At 38.3% G+C, this 23243-nt stretch overlaps 1 protein-coding gene across 5 annotated transcripts in view; it reads right to left on the reverse strand.

The window, feature by feature from the left end:
• C2H14orf180 (chromosome 2 C14orf180 homolog) overlaps positions 1-22552 on the reverse strand; it is an 80091-nt gene extending 57539 nt beyond the window's left edge. For 3 of the 5 annotated variants that reach the window (XR_012486583.1, XR_012486584.1, XM_074291050.1), the window contains exons 1-2: positions 22085-22552; positions 15844-16130 (exon numbers count right to left, since the gene is read on the reverse strand). The gene's annotated coding sequence lies outside the window, so the exon portion shown is untranslated. The remainder of the gene's footprint in view (positions 1-15843; positions 16131-22084) is intronic. The other 2 variants (XM_074291053.1, XM_074291052.1) reach the window with 2 other exon arrangements.
• Positions 22553-23243: the final 691 nt, after the last annotated feature.

The raw sequence follows: 23243 nt of genomic DNA on the forward strand, positions 1-23243 counted from the left end.
AGAAAAACTGAGATGGGGAGACTGGCAGCCGTTTCTCACAGGGCTCTCTAGATATGGTCTTCATTATCTTCCTTTTGCCTACAGGGGTAATCTGTCAAAAACTGGTCGCAGGCGTGGCTATTAAATGCCTTGGATATCATCTAATTTTAAAACTAGATGAATAGGGGATTCTAAAACTTTGGTCAGGATGAAAGACCTGAAGAATCTAAGTTCAGGATGCCTAAGCAAGGTCAGAAAGTAATCCTCAGACTACACCTGGAGAGTTAGAATCAATATATCCACTTACCTTCTGGTTCTGGTAGAGTTTCCTTGTCATAGGTTCTTTATCTGTCTAGAATACAAGTTCTTTGAGGGCAGACACTGTTTTATTTTTGTTTTTTGTATCTCTAGGGCCTGGTACATAGCAGAAGCTTAATAAATGCTTGTTTATTGGCTGATTTACCTGTCCAAGGGGCAACGAGGTGATATGGTAAATAGAATGCTAGGGCTGGAGTCAGAAAGTTTCAGCTTCCTAAGTTCAAGTCCAGCCTTAGATATTTACTAGCTGTGTGATACTAGGCAAATCATTAACCTTGTTTGTCTTGATTTCCTCATTTGAAAAATGAATTGGAAAAGAAAATGGCAATTTTAGTATCTCTGCCAAGAAAATCCCAAATGGGGTCATGAGGACTTGGATAAGATTGAAAAATAACAGCAATTGTCTATCAAATAGGTAGGACCTATATTATTTCACAAAATTTGTAAAATCAAATTAGATAATGAGGGCATATAAAGTGAGTTCTCCCAAGGATCATCTCTTGCCCTTATGCTATTCAAGATTTCTATTAATTACTCAGAGATAATAGCTATCATAATAACAATAATAATAGTTAACATTGATATATACTTACTACATGTCAAGACACTGCAAAACAATTTATAATTTTTATCTCATTTGATTCTCACAAACAACCTGGGAGGTAGGCAATGTTATTATCCTCATTTTACAAATAAGGAAACAAAAGTAAACAGAGGTAACGTGAATTGTCCAAGGTCCCACAACTAGTAAATATGTGAGGCTGCATTTAAACTCAAGCCTTCTTGACTTCAGGCCCACTGTTCCACCTAGGTGACCTTAATTATAAAATTTTCAGATGAAAAAAAACCTGGAAGGCATAGCTAACATACTGACTTACAGAGCTGGGATTCATCTAAACTTTGATAGGGAAGGATATAGAACCAAATCTATTTAACAGGAATTTAATAGACATGTGTTTAATTTTGGGCTAAAAAAAATCATCTTCACAAGTATAAGACGGAAGAAGCCCAACTGCACACCAGTTAATCTGAAAATGATCTGAGGATCTTGTGGAACGTAAACTCAATATAAGCCAACAATATTTTAAACAAAAAAGGCTACTATGATCTATGGTCTGTATTCAGGGACATGGTATATGGAATAAGAAAGGTGATGACATCTCCCCCCTCCCCCTTCCTTGGCTCTGGTTAGATCTCCATCTGGAGTATTGTGTTCAGTTCAGGGGGCCTTATTTTGAGACAATAAAGGAAAGACAGAGAACCTTATGAGGAAGACAATCAAGTGATAATGGATCATGGTATATGCAGGTTGGTTGAGGGTAGAATTACTGTTTAGCTTTAGCACAGAGAAGACTTAAATGAGTAAATTTAAACTTTAGGCAAGAAAAGACTTCTTGCCAATTGCTATAGTCCAAAAATAGGAGAGATGCTTTGGAAGTTGTTTTTGTCACACCAAAAATTCCCACCCCAATCCCTAAGGTCCCTTCTCTCAGTCATCAGGTCTCTGTTCTTCTGTGAAATGGGGCTAATAATCCTAATGTGTGAAGTATACTTTTTTTTTTAAGAAGTATACTTTTTTTTATTTTTACAAGTACACCTTAAATCTCAGGTCCCCTTTGCAGGAGGTTTTCAAACAAAGGCTACATGACCATTTGTGGAATTCATGGTCAAATGTAGACTTGTTCAGATTTGCCTTGGATTAGAGAGCCTCTGGGTTCCTCTGAACTCTGAGAATCTGACTTGTTCTAAGCTACTAGACTCCTCCTAGAACAAGAAGAGCTGAAAACAGAATCAGGAGCTCTCCACTACTCCTTAGATTTGACTGTGTCCATCCAAAATGTTTGTGGGCTGGAGGAAGTAGAAAACCAAAAGTAATTAGCCCCAGACCTAGCTGTACTCTCCTAGTTACTGATGATCTTTTACTGGCTTGTGGAGAGAAAAAGGCAGCTTGTTTAATAATCTTATATACATTTCCAATCTGAGGCAGAACATGCTGAGCTTGTATTTGTCTGATCAGACACAGTCAAACACATTGTATCTCAACTCTAATAGTGATATCATTTTGGTCCTCTTCAAGAATGAAGGACAACAACCAATACGTATATACACACACACATATATTATTATATATACATCTATACGTATGTATGTATATGATATATTTTATATTCCACCATTACATATTAAAACAATTTAAAAACATTTTTAATCTTAAAAAAATCATACTTTTACTGAGATTTGAGGCTTATTTATAAAGAATTTACCTTCTCACCATTAGGATTCTAGTCCCATTTTACAGATGAAGAAATGGAGTCTTAATGACTGAGGGAAAGAACCCTAAGATTGGGGTGGGAGTCTTTGAGGTGATTAAAAAAACCCAGAAATTCAGTGGCTTCTCCAAGGTCACCAGGTAGGAAGCATCATAGTTGAGAATGAGTCCAGCATTATACCATTTTGCCTTCGAGAGGAGGTAAGGAGAAGAGATGAATAATGTACAGGGGAGGCTAGGTACTAGTAATAGTAATAGTAGCGGGGAAGAGGTGGTGAGGAAAGGGAATAAACATTGTTATAGCACCTACTATGTGCCAGGCACTGAGCTAAGCATTTTACAAATATTATCTCTTTTGATCCTCACAACAACCCTGAGAAGTTGCCCCCATTTAACATTTGAGGAAACTGAGGCGTAGAATGACTTGCTCAAGGTCACCTAGGAATATAGGAGAGATACAGAGGCAAATATACCTTGATTTTTACCTTTTTTGGTGCTTACTCTATACTAGTTTTCAAATATACAAATGCCTTTCCTAAGGCTAAAGTCCTTAAAGCAAGACTAAAGTCATGCTAGGGATGATTATCTTTATTAAGAGAAAATAGATGAGTTGGAGACCCTCAGTTGGGGAATGGCTGAATAAGTTAAGATATATCAATATAATGGAATATTATTGTTCTGTAAGAAATGATCAGCAGGCTCATTTCAGAAAAGCCAGAGAGATTTACATGAATTGATGCTGAGTGAAGTGAGCAGAACCAAGGAACATTGTACACAGAAACAAGATTATGTGATGATCAACTGTGATGGATTTGGCTCTTCTCAACATTGTGGTGTTTCAAGGCAATTCCAATAGACTTGTGATGGAGAGAGCCATCCTCATCCAAAGAGAAAACTATGAAGACTGAATGTGGATCAAAGAATAGTATTTTCACTTTTTATTGTTGTTATTTCTTTGTTTTTTTCCTAGTATCTTTTTCTTTTTTTAATCTGATTTTTCTTGCACAGCATGGTGAATATGAAAATGTTTGGAATAATTGCACATGTTTAACTGTATTGAATTGTTTGCTATCTTGGGGTGGAGAGAGAAGGAGAAAAAATTGGAACACAAGGTTTTACAAAGGTGAATGTTGAAAACTGTCTCTGCATACACTTGGAAAAATAAAATATTATTTAAGAAATAGAGAGAAAATTGAGACATTAGGAGGGAAACACTTAGCCAGTGTCACATTGCTTGTAAATGAGATAAAGGAAGGATTCAGAAACAGATCTCAACTTCAACTCCTATGTGTTCCTAGTACAGTAGAAAGAGCCCAGGCTCTTGTGCTAAGGACTTGTGTTTGAATCCTACTCTGTGTGTGATTTCAGACAATTCATTTAAACTTACTGGGCTTCAGTTTCCTCAATTTAAAAGGAGGGGGTTGAAGTCGGTGCTTCTAATCTCCCTTCATGCTCTAGCTGAATGATCTTAGGAAATGTAAGTTGCTGGAAACTCTGTACAGAAATATGGTACTGCTCTTTGATAAGGCGCTGTCTGTGGAGCCGGAAGTCCAAGGTTTGATATAGGCTCTGTTACCAACTGTGGGACCTCTAAGCAAATCATAGTTCCTCTGAGCCTCAGTTTTTCTCATCTGTAAAATGAGGTAGTTAAACTAGATTGTCCCTTCCAGCTCTAAGTCCCATGAATTCTATTATTATCTTCACCCTTGGCCTGCTCTAGAAGGGAACAGACGACTCTGAGAAGAGGTGGAAGATGGGGACAGGTTGCTCCCCGGTGAGGACAGCTAGAGAGAGAACGGTGTGTGGGGCCATAAAATAATTTTACGCCTGGGAGATAACAGGGTGGGTGACTGTTCACGTTGCCGCAGGAATAAATATTGCAGATGAGCAAATATTCAGTTAATGATGCCTCTGTGCAGATCTGTCCTGGCTGGGTTCAATTATCCCGAAACCAAGCAATTTTCTCATATCACTGAATCTGGTTTTATTGCAAATAGGGTTATAGCTGGAGCCAGCCATCAGGACCAATGGGGAATGTGGTTTATCTCAGCTCTCCATACTTCACAAAGGCTTGCCCATCATGTGTGCCTGAGCTCCCCCTCCTGCAGGTGAATTAATAACAAGAGATCTGGGTCTTTCTTGGACCATCCAAATTAAGCCGGGGGCCCCTGTGTAACTGGAGGTGGCAGTGGTGAACCTGAGAACAGCAGGTGGCTGATGCATAAGTGATGAAGAAGCCACCACTTCATTGCCCTGACAGTGAAAAAACAAGACTCCAAAGTCAAACTTTTTCCCCTTTAACTTCTGCCTGAGGTTGCCACTCACAGTGACAGGGAGACAGTTGAGCACAGGTATACAAACTTATGTAGCTGCATAGACATAATCTTATATCCATAAGCCTCTTAGTACTGTCTCACGGAGACATGCATATTCATATATACTCTCATAATCACACAAATGCTCACACTTGCAGAGAGACATACTCATATACATTTACACTTTGTAAGTTTTAAGGTTTTGTAGAACTGTGAGTTCACTGGATGTTTTGTTTAATGTGTCTATTTTATAGAAGTGTATATTCAATGGTCAATCAGTAAAAATGTAAGCTCCTCAGGGGCAGAGGCAGTTTTATTTTTGTCTCTGTATGCCCATGACTTAGCACAGTGTCAGGTACAGGATAGACATTTTTAGTAAATTCTTCTTCAATTAAATTTAGAGCTGGGAGGAAGAAGGAAGTGACAAATCACTTTAGTATCTCTAGCCTGAAAACCTCAAATGGGGTCACAACAACATGACTGAACTGACTGAACAAAAGAGACCGTAAAGATCTAGTCCAACCTTTTATTTTTCAAATGAGCAAACTGAAACTCTGACGGGCCAAATGACTTACCTTTGTCACAAAACCAATAAGTGACAGATCTGAATTTTGAACCCAGGACCTTTCACTCCGAATTCAGAGCTCTTGCTATCCCATTATTCTGTCTTCTAGGCTTATAAAAGTACATTGGTCACAACATTTCCATCAAGCAGAAATGAGCAAGAATAATCATCCTTGGTTTTACATACAAGAAAACTCTTATTCAAGATCAAACCAGAGAGTAAAAATCAGGATCAAATTTGAAGGTAGGCGTCCTGAGTCTAGATAAAAGGTTCTTTCCACTATGATATACCAGTGGACTGGGAGAGAGGTTTCCTTTAAATTTCTTTTTAAAAATATTAAACCAAAGTCTATCTCTCTAGAATTCAGAATCATAGTTTTAGATCCAGAAGAATCCATAGAGATCATCTAGTCCAAAGGCCTTCATTTGATTGATGATGAATTAAGGTCTGGTGAGCTTAAGTGATTGGCTCCAGGGTTTGTAAGGAGCAGAGGTAGAATTTGAACTCAGGTCCTGACTCCATTCTGTATTCTCTCTCATTTAATGAAAAAGCTGGTGGATTGTATGACTTTTCAGAATATCATGTTACCCTCTTCCCATTGTTCTCTGCCTCATGCAGACAAGGAGAAGTCCATTCTGTCTTCCATGTAACAGTCCTTCAAATACCTGAAGTGAGCTCTTATAAAGACCTTAGAGGAATAGTTTCAAACTCATTAAAAAGTCTCTAATTTGCACATAAGCATTCTAAAGGATTACAAATTGAATTTTTAAAAATGTAATGATATTTATGTTTTATTATATTTTTTATTTATCTGGTTAAATATTTTTCAATTGCATTTTATTCCATTTCAGGCTATATTTGGGAGTGTTGTAAGTTGCATGTAGGTATATTGGACACATCTGATAAGTCACAGAAGAGAAAACTAGGGCTTGGGAAGCTTAAATGTCCACAAGCACATATGGAGAATATAAATGGTATAGGTAGTGGGAGTCAAATTTAGATCTCTTAACTTCAAGTTTAGCACTCTTTCCACTGAACCACTGAGGCAGCTAGGTGGTACAGTAAATAAAGCCAAAAGACTTGAAGTCATGAAGACCTGAATTCAAATCCAGTCTCAGACACTAGTCTGCTTCAGTTTTATCATCTGTAAAATGGGAATAGTGATTGCATTTAAATGTTAAGAAAAATAAACAAAACATGGTCATAAATCCCAGGTGAAGAAGCCTTGAATTGGAACTCCTTGAGCAGGGTAGTGATGGAGTGATGTAGTCAAATCTATGCTTTATTATTAATATTAAATTGGCAAACAAATATAACATAACAAAGAGGAGTCAGACATTAAGAGAATTAGGAGAGTACAGCAAGGAGTGTCTGGAAGGATACTATGGCCATTAATGTCAAAAGCTGTAGAAAGGGAAAGAAGGATGACTAAAAAGAGTCCTTCAGATTTGTCAATTAAGAATAAACTTAGAGCAGGATCAGTTAAGTGATGAGATAGGATAGACTATAAGGGATTAAAAAGTGAGAGGAGAGGAAGCGAAGGCCACAAGTATAGATTTTATTTCTTCTAGAGTTAATTTATGAGAAGAATGCTTGAATCAGGACTTTGTGCTAAAATCTTGTACAAGGAACAACCAGCAAACCAATAAAATGAGTTTGGGGGATTCCAGCTGTGCTTCAAACATTGGGTAGGATGGAGTTATGTCTTTCACAGAATCCCAAAGCAGGAAGCTCTCCTAAGCCACCTGTAACATGTTATCATGCTTCTTTACTTAAAAACTTCCAGCGATAGGGATCTTTTTTTTCTTCATTTATTTTTCAGTTATGTCCCCATTTGTTTTTGTTTGTTTGTTTGTTTGTTTTTTGGGGGGGCAGAGATACTAGAGTGGTTAGTCATTTCCTTCTTTGGCTCATTTTACAGATGAGGAACTGAGGCAAATAGATTTTAGTAACTTGCCCAGGATCACACAGTAAGTGTAATTTGAATTCAGGAGGACATCTTCCAGGCTCAGTCATCTATCTGCTGTAGTGCCACCTACTTACTTGCTTCCAATAAATAGGAAACTTACTGTTTCCCTAGGAAGCTCATTTCACCCGGGACAGCTCTCAATTGTTAATAGCTTTCTCTAGATTCTATATATTTCTGGAGTTCATTCAATTCTCACTTGATCTGATGCTTCCTACTCTCAGAATACCCTTTTATTTCCAGTAATAGAAATCCTTTCCTTTATATCATTTCCAGCTCAGGAGTTATGTCCTCATGAAACCTTTCTTGTGCCTCCCACCTGAAAAAGGAATTGTTCTTCCTGAAAATGTCCTGGTCGGGTTGGTCTGGATCTCTTCTCAATCTCATCACAACCTGTCCTATATCATACAATCTTCAGGCTATTCATTTATTCCTATTTTACTAGGTGACTAGCCCACTACCTCTTCTAGTCTTAAGTCATATCTGACATAATGTAAATATTTAATATTTATCAAATGGAAGTTTTTGTTTAGAAAGAATCTTGGACTTGAAATCAGGAGAATTATATTTAAATCCAGGATCTGTCAATTATTTATGATTGTAAGTAAATACTTTCTCTTTTATGGAGTTTCTCCATCTTCAAAAATGGTGAGTTAATAACCTCTAATCCCTACTAATTACAATACTATGGGCTGTATGAACATAAATGCCCCAGTGTGGATAAAATTCTGTGTTATTCCTTAGAGATTGAGTTTTAGAAGGGTAGAGGCTGTGGCTCATCTGAATTTTGTTTTTTCCTGTGAGGCCCAGAATACTAGTCTACATACAGTACTTAAGGAATGGAGCTGGCTGAATTCCTCAAGGTAAAGAGAACTTTAGAGGTCATCTGGCTCAACCATCCTCCTAGTGCTTGCATCCTTTTTTAGTAGGGGTTCCTAGGCATGAGGACCATGAATTTGTATGGGAAAATTACATTTGGCATTTTCTTCAATTATATCATGGTTTGGGACTCCATAGGTTTCACTATGAATACTAAAAGGTTCATAAACAAAAAAGGTGAAAAACTTCTGTTCTGTAGTTTCTTCTGGAAAGGGCTGGTCTAGTTTGGATACCTTCTGTGGAGTTCACTACATCTCAAGGCATTCTAAGTTCTTTGGAATTTGTCATTCTTATTTCTCTTGGTCATAATTCTGTCTTCAAGCTACAAAATGAACAAATCTCATCTGTTAGGATTGAGAACCTGGGAAAACCAATTCATAGGCAGAGGCTAACTAAGATAGTGCAATATTAAGTGAAGCTAGTAAGACTTTCACCCTAGCATGGAGCCCTTTATAAAATAGTCACTCAATATGTGAAAGGGAGGATTAGCACATTTGAGGTGAGAAGTCCCTTTATTTCTGTATTGGTCAATCTGCCATCTGGGGGCGGGGCGGGGGAAGGAGGGGAAAAATTAGAACAAAAATTAGAACAATTTGGCAATTGTCAATGTTGTATAATTATTCATGCATATATCTGATAAATAAAAACTATTAAAATTAAAAAAAAAAAAAGAAGTCCCTTTTTTCAGGGCTGCTCATGCACTTTTGGTATCCACTTTCATCCAACTCTCACTGGGGGCTCTAAGAAGCTGAAGGAGGTCCAAAAACCACATCTGGAATAAACCTTCTTGGTAGATGGACTGCATCAGATTGAGGATAAACAATATGTCTCAAACCATTCAGTAAGTCAGGGGAATACCTATTGCATGACTTCTTCAGAGGAATAGGTGTATGAAAATAATTTGTTCCAATAGTTATAAATATAGCTAAAGCAGATACTATGGCATGCTTAACACTTGCTCAGACATCAAAGCTCCCAAGATCATCCACTGCATCCTGGGCCATTGCCAGTTGTCTTTACTTTGGCCTACTACTGGACTTCAACAATTCATAAAGGGAAAGTGTAACTGATGACTTGGTACAATTCAGTGCCATAAATTCAATTCATGCCCAAGACATCGCCTCTGATGTCATTAATCCTCTTTGAAAATGAAGGATGAACAACTTGTTTTTCTCCCAAATCTTCCCTACTATCTTAACATATCACAGTACCTTTCAATTATATAGTGGATTAACATCAACATTTAAAACAAGGTTTTCTGACTTTCAGCCTAATATTCCTATTCATTGTATTATCACTGTCCCATGATAGAATTTCTACGGTTTCTCCCAGCACTAATGTCTGGTGAATCTGTGAGGCTATGGCATTTGCATAAATAGCTAAAAGACAAGGTAGCTCTTTGTAGTGGCAAGGCATTGGAAATTGAGTGGATGCCCATTAGTTGGGGAATGGCTGAATAAGTTATGGTATATGAATAGTATGGAGTATTATTGTTCTATAGAAAATGATGAGTAGACTGATTTCAAAAAGCCTGGAAAGACTTCCATGAACTGATGCTAAGTGAAATGAGCAGAACCAAGAGAACATTGTATATAGTAACAACAATATTATATGATGATTAATTGTGGTGGACTTGAATCTTTTCAAGAATGAGGTGACTCAAGACAATTCCAATAAACTTGTGATGAAGAGAGCCATTGTGTTGTTGTTTGTTGGCTTGCTTGTTTTTCCCCCTTATGTTTTTCCCCTTTTGATCTGATCTTTCTTGTTCAACATGTTGAATATGGAAATATGTTTAGAAGAATTGCACATTTAAACCTAGATCAGATTGCTTGCTATCTTGGAGAGGGAGGTCGGGGAAGAGAGGGAGAAAATTTGGAACACAAAGTTTTATAAAAATGAATATTGAAAGCTATCTTTGCATGTATTTGGAAAAATAAAATGCTATTTAAAAAGATAAGGCAGAAAGTCCTAAGGTTAGGAGAGGCATATATGAGGATTTTGTAAGAGAGATGAATCACTTCTAGAAAATAAGTTTATGTTTAAGATCAACACAAGTAACAGTGTTATGCAATAACTGATAATATTCAATAAGTAGCTAGGTGGCTAAGTGGATAGAGCATAGAGCCTGATGTCAGGAATACTTATCTTTCTGAGTTCAAATCTGTTTTCAGATAATTGCTAGCTGTGTAACCCTGGGCAAGTCACTTAACCAACTCTGCTTGCCTCAGTTTCCTCATCTGTAAAATGATCTTGAGGAAGGAAATGGAAAACTATACCAGTATCTTTGCCAAGAAAACTGCAAATGGGGTTTTGAAAAGTCATAACAATTGAAAAAACAATTCAACAACAACAACAATGGATAAGAACATAAGAGAAAGGCAGTTTTATATGAAGTCCAATGAGAGAAGGTTATTATGAAAAAAGGATACCCAGAAGGCTTCAAAGAAGAGTTGACATGTTTGTGACTTTAAAAAGATGGTTAAGAATTCATCAGAATGACATTCTGGGAACAGGGAAAAGCATGAGCAAAGATATTAAGAAGAGAGAGTAAAAAGAGTACATTGGGGGAGGGGGACGATTCTGGGAAGATAGCTGAATAGGTTGTTAAATTTCAAGCTCTGCAGATTTCCCCCACAAATAGAACAAATTTGCACTTCAGGGCAAACATAGACTGGCAAAAAATCAAGACGTGGTACAGAACAGGAGTTCGTCAGGTACAACTCAAGAAGATCTGAAGAATGACCCCAGATTTGGGATTAACCCTAGTGAAATGCAAAATACCTTTAGACTATTTCCATAAAAACACCAAGTGGGGAGCCTTTGGGTGACCTGGGTGTGGCTGGAGTCTCAGCAGGAAGCCCAGAAATTTTCACCAACTCAACTGCTAGAGGAGTCCAAGAAGACTAAGGGAACCTCAGCTAATTAGAAATGGCAGGCCCAGCTGCGCTGCAGAGCCATGGCCCTGGTCAAGAAGGAACTAGCACCAGTGAGTGCAGAGGCAGTGAGGCAGGGATGCTGCTGACTATGGGCACTTACTTATGGGCATTTTGGGGAGCTTAAGTGAAACTAGAGGCACCATCTCTCCCACCTCATGATTAGAGATGTTTGCCCTAATACCTCTTATTAAAAAAAAAAAAAAAAAAGAGCCAGCAAAGAAGAAAGAACACCACACACAGAAGCATTTTATGGGAACAGGGAGATTGAGGTTTCATCTTCAGAGGAGGACACTGAAGTAAAAAAAAAAAAAAAAAACTTCTGTTCCAAAGAGAAACCTAAAATGGCTCCCTGCCCAGAGATAATTTATAGAAAAACTCAAAAAAGAATTTAAAAATCAAATGAGACATTGAGGGAAAACTAAAAAAATAAATAAAACCATCCAAGAGAAACAAGAAGATTATGAAAAAAAGTTAGCCAACTAGAAAAGGAGATACAGTGACTCAAAGATGAAAATAATTCTTTGAAAATTATAACTGGGCAAGGGGAAACCTTGTGAAGCTATGAGAGACCAAGAAATAACAAAATAGATTATAAAGAATGAAGAAATTGAACAGAATATGAAACATCTTATAAGAAAAAATGACAGATCCAGATAACAGATCAAGAAAAGAAAATATAAGAATAATTGGGCTACTTGAAAGTTGTGGCCAAAAAAGGAACCTTGACACATAATCCAAGAAAAATTTTGGTGTGATAGAACATGAGGGAAAGTAGAAATAGAAAAATTCCACTGATCACCACTTAAAAGAGATCCTTTGTGGAAAACACATAAGACCTATTGCCAAATTTCAAAACCCTCAGATCAAAGAGAAAATTTTGCAAAAAACAAGAAAAATACAATTCAAATACGCTGGAGCTACAATTAGAATTGTATAGGACTAGAAAATTTAACTATAAGAGCTAATATCAAAGATCAGTTTCAAGGAACTCAACATGGACAAAGAGTTTTTTTAAACATGGGAAATGTATGCCATAGGTTTAAGATTGACATTAACAATAGGACAGCTTAAAAGAGACATTGGGGTAGAATTAAGGTAAAAATAGGAATTATGTCATACAAGTGAGGTACAGAGGAAGAATAGATACATAGGCATTAGAGAGGGAAGGAGGGCTCTTAGTTTTGAAAACTTACATCAGGAATGGATTAAATAGTCAACACTGCATATATACGATGAAGGATATAACACTCCTCCAAAATCTTTAAAGAAATAAAGGGGAGTCTTGAAGTCAGGAGGACTCTGGCCTCAGTTCAAATCTGGCCTTAGTCACTTAACACTTCCTGCTAGTGTGACTCTGGGCAAGTCACTTAACCCCCAATTGCCTCAGAGGGCAGAGAAAGAGAGAGAGAGAGAGAGAGAGAGAGAGAGAGAGAGAGAGAGAGAGAGAGACAGAGAGAGACAGAGAGAGACAGAGAGAGAGACAGAGAGGGAGAGACAGAGAGAGACAGAGAGAGAAATATTGGAGAGAAGGATGGGAGGACAAGGAAGCAAAGGGTGTGGAAAGAAGAAAAGAGAGGAATCCATGGATGAGGGGAGGTTAAATAATAGCAAGGAAATTTAGGAGCAGAATTAAAGTAAAGAATCAGCAGGCATAAGAAAAATATGTGTGTATGTGTATGTATATATCTACATATGTATACCTAAATATATCCTTTCTTAACTATAGCTTTGCTTGGAGTGGTGAGGGGAATGGAAGGGGGGGGGGAAGAATAAAGTAAAAATGGTGAGCAGCAGAGAACAAAAGAACAATTTACAAGGAAGTAAAGAAAAGATGGATACTCAAGAATATAATTTCTTCTACTGATTTTATATATATATATATACTTTCTTGATCTGATAATTTGTTGTTATATTTTTGAATCCTCCCTGATGTTCTGTTGTGCAAATGACAATGTTCTCTTTTGTTTTATATTCTTTTTGTTATTTTTCTTATTCTGTTTTTTTTAAATAAAATAAATTTTTAAAAAAGTACATCTGGGAAAGTGAAAAATAGAGTTCAACTGAACTACAGAATTTGTGAAGGTGAGTAACATGAAATAATATCAGAAAAAAACACAGGTTAATAGAACCAGAGCTAGAAGAGCCTTTGAAAAGAAGTGGTTCAATTAGACAGAGTATTAGGTTTGGAATCAGGAAAACCTAATTTCAAATCTGGCCTCCTGGAATCCTGGTTAATTTCTGCTTGCCTCAGTTTTTTCAGTTGTAAAATGGAGATAATAATAGCACCTACCTCAAAGGATTATTTTGAGGATCAAATGAGATAATATTTGTAAAGTGCTTAGTACAGTGTAGTTGCCATACAAATACTGCTATAACTAATACTACTAGTATTAGTACTACTAATACAACAACTACTACTACCCCTCATTTTAAAGGTAAGGAAATTAAAACATAGAGAGATCAAATAACGTGTTCAAAGTCACACAGACCTTGTGGTAAAGCTAGATATGCAGGTTCATTGTGGTGTTAGATGGTCAAGTGCACTGCAAATTGTGATTAGGAAATTGAACTTTATTTAGCAGACAATAGGAAGTCACTGAATATTTCTGAGCAGAATGGTGATGTAACTAAACACATAAATAAGAAAAATTTCTGAGCTTTCTTCTTTGGCAACTAGCTCCCTATGAATGGAAGTATGCAAGATGAGGTTTGATGAGTAGTCCTTGCCAGAGGTGCTGAGATGGGGCATTAGCTGAGAAGCATACCTTAGCAGGAAAGGAATATTATTTGTCATGTGTTTAAGCTCAGAGTGATTTATGGTGTATGAGAATCACTCTCACTTTGGAGGGGCAAAGGCAGTGTCTAGGAGTTTTGGACCTAAAACTTTGTACAATAAGCAGACCTGGAAACCAGAGATACATGACTGAGCTGAAGACCCACAGCTAGAAAGTGGTATCTAAATCAAAAGGGTCAGTATCAGGTTCAAAAGCAGAGGCTGAGGGGATTGAATGAAGAGATATGAGACTGCAAGATTTAGAGCTAGAATGGACCCTAAAGGTCCTTTAGCTAAGTCCTTTTATTTTGTAGATGAGGAATATAGGCACCAGAAAAGAAAGGGAAATTACTTGTTGAAGAATACAAAGATAGTAAGCTTTAGAGCTGAGATTTGAATCCAAGCTTCCTGGCTTTGAGACTAGCATACTAACACAACATACTACCTCCAGAGGTAAGTCATAGAGTTCAGTCCTGAGGCTCAACAGGGTTGGAGTTTCAGAAAGCGTTTTTGAAATTAACATTTAATTGTCAAAGGGTACCACCATGTTTTAATGTTTGTGTGCCAAATCTGCCTTCTAATCCTCTCTAATCTGATATAGCTGGACATCTCCTGTCAACTGCAATTCCCACAATTACTGGATATGAATAAGACCATCCCTCTTTAATTAGCAGTGAATAGAAAGAAGGTTGGGCTACATCAGTGATATCAACTCATTTAAAATTGGGAGACACTAAACTAAATATAAAAATTCCTGTGGATGCCATATTAACTTTGTTTTAGAAATATAGTGTTATTTATGCTTTATTGTATTTTTATTCATTTTGTTAAATGTTTCCCAAATCCATTTTAATCTGGTTCAGGAACATTTGGGAGTGTTGCTAGTCAGGTGCTCCACAGGTCACATCTTCTGACACCTCTAAATGAGTGCACTCATATATGTATACATCCCTGCTCTCAAGGAGTTCACAGTCTCCATTTCTTTAAGTCTAAGTTCCTCTCATGCCAAGTTCAGTTAATTTTCTTTTCCTTTTGCTCTCCACATGGATGGAAACATATTCTTTCAGACATCCCTGGACACATCTCAGATGGCTTAGATTAAAACCTGATGTTAAATTACATAGGTGCATTGGGTTCAGAAAGAGAAGGAACCCATTCTATAAGGAGGAAACTGGGACACAGTGAGATGAAGGAACAAGCCTAGTGTTCCATGAGGAGTAAGGGGCATAGCTATGATTCAAACCAAGGCACAAGATTATTGTAGATAATTGATATAGTAGATTGACAGTTGGTGAGGACCCTAGGTAACATCTTATTCAACTCCTTCACTTTACAGACAAGAAAATTGAGGTCCTTAGAAGTTAGGTGACCTGCTTAGTAACCTTTGCTAATAACCAAAGTCACATAATATCACTGTTAGACAGTAGTTTAAACTCTTTGTTTTCCAAAGGAGAAATTTTGAGGCTCTAGGGAGGTATGGAAAGACTTATTTAAGCTTACAGTTACCAAAACAAAACAAACAAACAAAAAAAAAGAGTTGGAATTTGGACCCAGGCTTTTTAACGTTTAATATGATATTCTTGTATTCTATTTTACTGTATTTCTCTTTTTTTCTCTCTCTCTTTTGTGTCTCTCCTTCTTTTGTCTCTCCTCATTCTCTCTTTCTCCTCTCTCTGTCTCTCCTCTATCTGTCTGAATTTTACTGTATCTCTCTCCTCTGTGCCTTTCCTCTGTCTCCGTCTCTCGTCTTTCTCTTTTTGCCTTTTCTCTTATTCATTTTATAAAATAAGAACCCTTTACAAGATCCCCTTCATGCCAGTGTGCCATACTTCTGACCTACCTGTGACTTTGGATGAGATGTTCCAGGAACATCTCCTTGCTGGATTAGAGGACCTGCCAGCTTCTCCCAGCAAGAGCAGCGTCAGCAAAGCAACCTCCTGTTGAGCCTGGTCAAACCCTGTCCTGGTCAGCTGCTGTTGTGGCTGTGGCGATCAGAGCAGGTCATCAGAACTAGATCCCCTAAGGCCATGTAGGGAACCGGATCTCAAAAGGGAGCATCTGGCTACACTGGCCGAGTTCAAAAGCAACTTGAAAGTTTCCATCCAAGAGGCAAAAAGGAAACCACAACTGTTAGAAAAGAAGATAGGAATCATTAGAAGCACAGGACTGCTTACTCACTGTAGCATTCTCTAAGGAATCCTGCCAGCTTGAGGGACAGCCTGGAGCCAACACCCCCTGGAGGGAGGCCAGAAGCCTTGTTAAGAGTTCAGGAAGGGGCTCTTTATTCCAGTGATTCCAGGAACAAGATACAAACTTTAGTCTAAAGTCTACTCTACAGGGATAGTTTTATTACTGGATCAAGTAGAAAAACATATATAGTAATAAAGTAGATAATTTTATTTATTTGTATATTCTTCACTGTGTAGATATTGTTTCCTTGATAGAATCTTAGTTTCTTGAAAACAGACTTTTGTTTTTGTATCTCTAGCATCTGGCCCAGTGCCTGATACATAGTAAATGCTTAATAAATGTTGGCTAATTTGTAAATTTGTCCTAAACCATGACACGGCAATTTTTATTTATAGTGAATAAATATAATGTTGGATTTAAGAATTAAGCAGACCTGGAACCTGAGTTCAAATCCAATTTAAGACACCTGCTGTTGGGTGAACCTGGGCAAATCATTTAAACTTTTGTGAACCTCAAGCTCCTTAAATGTAAAATCAATGGGGATAGTATCTATATTTCAATGACATTTTGAGGACCAAATAAAACTTTAAAGTGATCTATGAAGCTATGAAGTTATTATGAAAATAACATGAAAATATCAGCAACAATAATTTCGGTTCTCAGTTCCATGATGCTTCTAGATTTATACAAAGTACTTTTTTCATAAAATCCAGGGAAGTAGATGTTATCAGGACTTTTATTCTTATTATAGAAGTTCACGAAACTAGGAAGTCTCAGATGTGATATGATTTGAGGGGGGACTCATGGGTGTCATGTTATTATTGTTCAGTCCCTTCAGTCATGTTCAACCTTTGTGATCCCATTTGGGGTTTTCTTGGCCACCAGATTAGAGTGATTAATCTGTTTGACCTCATAAGGCAGAACTAGGAAAAACAATGGTGGAAGGCTGGTGATAATGGTGGGGATAGAGAGAGATGAAGAGGTAAATTTTGATTTGACAATGGGAAAACTTTCTAACAAATGGAATTGCTCCCAAATGGAATAGACATAGGAAGAGGGAAGCTTTACAAACCAGGAACTCCTTAGGAGGAGGATAGTTGAGGGATGGTTCAGACTGATACCTCCTTGAGTTCACTTCCAGTTTATAAAATTTACAATCTATTGTAGCGAGCTGTCGTCTCTAGAAGCTGCCGGATCGCTCTCTGGGAAGAGATCTGCTGTGTCTACTCAAATCTTTAAGACAGATTCTTCTTCCTGTAGTGAACCGTTGTCTCCAGGCAGTTGCTGTTAACTCTTGTCCAAAGAAGTGACTTCCCTTCCTGCAGAGAGCCCCGTCAAGCCTGATGCAATTCAGAGTCTTCTTTCTTGAATCCTGGCTCTGAATCTCCTCCAGCTCTTATCCTTCTCCAGGCCGATCTGCTCTTCAGGCACAGTGCTCTCTCTTTTATTCTCCCAGAGAATGGGCGTGGGATAATGCAAGGGCTTCTGGGAAGAACCACCCCAGCCAATGGGCTTGCTCCTTCTACCAAGTCAACCTGAGTTCTCACCTTGTAACTATCCAGACAACCTCAGTTCTCACTTAGTAATCCTAACAATCTTATGTATCTCACTCTACTGCTCTTATACCACATTGTCTCTACTCTACTCTTATGTCTGTTTACTTCTTATTTTGTGGAAAATAAAGCAATATAATGAATTTGTGTGCTGTAAATTGTCTTTGGAAGAAAGGGACAAAGCCAGTTTAAACACTGTTTCCCCAAAATTGATTTTTGATGATGGAGTTTGGCTAAGTTTACTTGATGGCAGTAAGGAATGAGCTGTGGAACTTGTGGGCATTCTTTCTCCAATCTAGATTTTAGTTTTCTCCTCAATAAAATGAGGTTGAGTTAGATTGGCTCTCAGGGTCCTGCCAGTTATGACAGTGAGAAGCACTGTGGTGTTGTGGATAACATACTAATTCTGGAGGCAGGAAACTTGCTAGCAGTCTGTTGTTAAATGTAACAACCAACTCTCTGGAAATAAAAGTCCAGAAGATGCTCTTAAGTCTAATCTGCATCATTACTATTTTCTCCATTATTTTCTTAAGTCTACATAATCAACTAAACAATAATTCAAACCCTGATCTTTAGGATTTGCTTATTTCTATTTACACTAATGTTTAATGTTAGCAAGAGTTGGTTCCTTGCCTGTGTTCAAAAATCTCTGTTTCCAGACACTTGTTAGCAAGTCGGTAAACCTGCTTCGTTACCTGGAAAATGGAGTTAATATACATGCTTCACAAAGTCACTGACAGGTTCAAATGAAATAACATATATTAAGTGCTTTGTAAATTTTAAAGATGCTATAAAAATGTAGTTATCATTCTTTTGTTCTAAGGTCTCTTTTGAACAATGATAGGCCTGAATTCAGGAAAACATTTTCCTGTCTTCAAATCTGACCTCAGACACTTACTAGCTGTATGGCAAATCACTTAATCCCATTTGTCTCAGTTTCTCATCTGTAAAATGAAATGGAGAAGGAAATGGCAAACCATTTGAAGTATCTTTTTCAAGAAAACTCAAATGGGATCACAAAAAGTTGGACATGACTGAAAAATGACTGAACAACAAAAGTTCTCTCTTGGTTTTGAATGCTCCATGTTCTAACATGCTCTCACTTTTTATAATCTTATTGTTCACCTGAGATGTGAAGGAGTCAGGAAATGGGAATGGAATAAGAAATGTCTCAGACTTGCTGAGCCCCAATCAGACTTTAACATTTCCTGAGGTGTTGAAGATTGTTAACAACAACAAAAATATCACAAGTCCATAAGACATTCGATTAATGAATGCAAAGACAATAATAATAATTCCTCAGTTTCCAAAACATCATTCCCATCTATTGTCTCTATGGATCCTAATAGCAGTTTTGAGAAGGAAGCAGGACAAGGATTATATTTCCCAGTTTAGAGGGGGCCACTAAAGCCCAAGGTCATGTGGCTAGCAGGTGGAGTAGATGGTAATGTAGTCCAGATCTACCAACCCCCAAATATAGTGCTGGCTATATTCTTCATAAATTAGATAATTGAAATAAGCATAGTTTTTTGTTTTTTTGTTTTTTGGAGGAGGCTTAAGTTATCTGGATTTTTTTTAAAGCAATAAGAGTTATAATTATGACTCTAGTTGAAATTTCTATAACATTTTACAAATATTGTCTTTTTTCACCTTGACAATGACCTTGGATGGCAAGTAAGGCAAATAATATTATCTCTATTTTACAAATGAGGAAACAAATTTAGAGAAATGGTGTGATTTGTCCATTGTTGCCCGAAAATAAGTACTAGCAACTCTGATCTTCTGACTCTTAAGTGCTACCTCTGCCAGTGTGTGTGTGCATTTACTTTTAAGGATAAAGATCTATAAAATGAGGGGACTGGATTAGATGAATTAGTACAATCTTTTCCAGTTCTAAATCTGTGGTTGTAAATTCACTGATGTGATTATTCAGCTAATTCACATGTTAAAAGATACTGGTGCCTTGCATGTCAATAGTTCACATAAACAGTAGGTTGAGGGAAAAAATAGTTTACTTATGAATATTTCAGAATTTCCTCAACCTCCCAGCTTTTTTTCTTCAGGAAATTGTTTTTGTCCCTTTCTTGCATCCTCTACCTACATTTCCTTTTATCCCTTCTCTTTTCTTTTCATCTCTTGCCATTCTTTCTTCTCCCTATCCCTAATCCAAAAATGTGATTGATTACCACAAAAGCTCTGGCTAAGAAATGATTTTGGTCTCAATGGGATGGCTCAAAAGTAGGTGCCCAGGGTCAGGAAGAACTGAATTCAAATCTGACCTCAGACACTTACTACATCTGTGACTTTGGACTAGTCAATGATGTTTGCCTCAGTTTCCTCATCTTATAAAATAAGCTAGAGAAAGAAATGGCAATCCATTCCAGCTTTGCCAAGAAAACTCTCAATGAGGTCACAGAGTCACACATGACTGAACAACAACAAAATGTGTTAAATTATTGATTGAAATCTTAACACACCTTAACCTAAAATCAGGTAAATTTAACCATTTCTATTTCAGTTATTTTTTTTTTTTATGCAGTACTAAAAAATGTAGTCCTGTTCTTTCATTTTTACAGATAGGAAAATTGAGACTCACAGCAGTTAAATGTCTTATCTTTGATCACAGAGTCCTCAGAACCAATTTGAACCAAAGCCATCTAAAACTGTGTTCCCCAGGTAATATCATACTACCCTATTGAGATTCATCTAAAATAGAAGTCTTTGCTTCCTTAGAAAAGGTGGGTCATTCAGAGAAGTTTGCTCTAGAATATCCATTAGTTAGAAAACACAGGTCTACTTTCTATTTCTCTAAATGAGTCATTAAATTTCATCCCAGTTTTCTGGACCATTCAATAGCCCCAGGGACCTGCTTTGGCAGTCATATTCCTCTCAGAAAATGAAATGGATTTCTAAAAATACAGACTTTAATTATCAGCTGATTTTGAATGGAGAAAACTTTTTGATGACTTTAATCTTTGACTCCCTTCAGGGAGTCTAGAGTAAGAGTAATTATCTTATTAGGTGTAGGAACTGGAAACTCCAGTGACTAGGAGAGAGAAGCCAAAAGGAAACTCAAGTGTCAATTTCTGCCTTTGACTGCTGTCTGTTATCAACTGAAAGATGATTCATAGGGACCATTCCAAAGCACTGAAGCATTACAGTCACAGGCAGAGAGATTCCTCACACCTTCATGGCCAACTGGAAACTGATCCCAAACTTTGTCTAAGCTACAATTCTAGCTTCTTAGAATCGAAGGAAGATGGAAATGAGGCATTTGGGTCTTGGACCCAGGAAGGACCTTAATTTATGGTGTGATACTTAGCAAATCACCCCATTCCCTCTCTGAGCTCCCCTCCAGCTTTGACAAATAGGCAAGGCAGGTCTGAGCCTTAAAAGGATATGGAAGGAAAGAAGAAAGTCTAGCTGCTCTATCTGGAGATTAAATGCCTAATCTAAATTATGCAAAGGAAGAAGAACCGGAAAATGTGAATTTAGGCTTTCCCAGAACTGCAAAATTAGAAGAGGCTTCCCAGGACGATGGGCCCAATCTCTATCTGACCAGGAAGCCTGCCTAGGCCGTTCTTGACAAATATTTGTATTCATCTTTCATTTAAAGACCTCAAGTGACAGAGGGATTACTATGCCCTTTCTACTTTCAAAAGGTTAGGGTTGTCAGGAAGTTTTTCCTTATGTTGATTGAACTCTATTTCCTTATAATTATTTTCCTCCCTTCTCTTTCTCTGTCTTTTATATCTCTCTCTGTCTCTCTTTCTCTTCCAATTTCTCCCTCACCCCAACCCTTTTAAGTCCACACAGAAAAAGAAAAAGCCCATGGAAACATTTCCCATGCCTTGTCTTTGGGTTTTCATTTTCTCTTTTATAAGAGACTAAATGAAACCTAAAGGTCTTTTCAGATTTGCTACTTTTGGTCAACTTTCCAAGTGCATTTTCTTTTGAACCTTATTATTCGCATTTTACAAATGAAGAAATTAAGACTGCCCCTCTTCCCCAAACTGGCCATGTTCACACTGTCTGGCCAACTTGAGGTTAGAATTTAGTTCTCAGGACTCCTTGGCTGAATCATCTTTTCACAATCTTTACCAGGTAAATGTAACCTGAGGATAAGAGGTGTCTCAGTTTTTCCATTGATAAAATGAGAGTGTTGGACGAGATCCCCTACGTCCCTCCCAGCTCTAAATCCTATGGTCGCTAAAATCTCTTCTAGTTCCAAGCCCCGCAAAATGGATGTTTTGTAAATTGTGCCTTGTCTTTTTTTTTTAATCCAAAATCCAAAGGAAGTCATAGACTGAGCCCGCCCTGTTCTCTTAGAGGTCTTACCTGAGTCTCTCCAGCTGCAGCTGCAGCTGCAGCACGAAACAAGGAAAAGGCAGCGTGGGGGATGGGGTGGCGAGAAGGTGGAGGGAGGGGATAGCTGTTTAGCTCCAGGCTTTCCGGGGGCGGGACACAGCGGCTTGGAAGGGATCGGTGAAGCTTGGGGTACAGAGCACTCCCTCTTTGCCGCTGTGGTCCCGAGATCTTCCCTGGGTCCGGCCCTCCCAGGCTAAGGCCTGTTTTCTCCCTGGCGAATCTTGTCGCCTATTTTTTTTTTTTTTTTTTGGAAGGGGGAAGGCGGAGGAGGAGGAGGGTTCAACTCTGGAGCAGGGGACAAACCCTCCACTTTTCTCCTCCCTCTCTGCCTCCCACTCCTCTCCGCCTCGGCCAGGTTCGGGGGAAACGGCCCGGAGGTGGAGGAACCTGCAAGCTCGAGCTCGGTTTGGAAGTATTTAGCAAAACATAACCCATCTCTCCTCCCGATCCCCCACCTTCTCCCCGTCCCTGCCCTTTCTCCCCACTCAGCCTCTCCTCCTCCCTCCTCCTCTCTCCCCGCCCCCAGTCCATCCCAAATCTCTCCGGAGAAGGTTCCCGGGATTGGAATTGCAGAGCTGGGAGGGGGAGGAAGAGGAAGGGCGGGGAGATGACTATTTGGGAATTAGGGAGGAAACGAGAGAAGGCAGAGGGAGCTGGAGAGGGAGAAAATTGGGAAGTAATAAAGGCCAGGAGGAATAAAGGGAAGGGCAGAGAGTAGGGATGGGGGAGAAGAGAGAGATGAAGATAGGAAGAGGGGGAAAGGGCCCATTTCATTCGCTTGGCTATGGGGTGTCTGCAGAGAAACAGCCTCTAATTGAATGTCTCCTGTAGAGGAGGAGGCAGGATGGGCTTTGAGGGTTCACTATCGGTTTCTGTGTTTCTTAGCCTTCAGGGGCCATCTCCTAGAGAACCAATGTGCCAGTCAACTTCAGACTTCTCCCTTTCATCCCCTCAGGGTTAGCTGATGAGGGTAAACAAACCTATTAAGCATTATGTAGCTCTTTAGATCCGGAAACACTGAAAGTAAGAACCAAAAGGGTCCTAAAGACTGTTTAATATAACCCCTTAATCGTAACAAAGAGAGAATTGAGAACCAGAAAGGGGAAAGATCTCACCTTGCTATGATCCT

This window comes from Sminthopsis crassicaudata, chromosome 2 (genome assembly GCF_048593235.1).
Source record: "Sminthopsis crassicaudata isolate SCR6 chromosome 2, ASM4859323v1, whole genome shotgun sequence".
In the NCBI taxonomy this organism is placed as follows: Eukaryota; Metazoa; Chordata; class Mammalia; order Dasyuromorphia; family Dasyuridae; genus Sminthopsis; species Sminthopsis crassicaudata.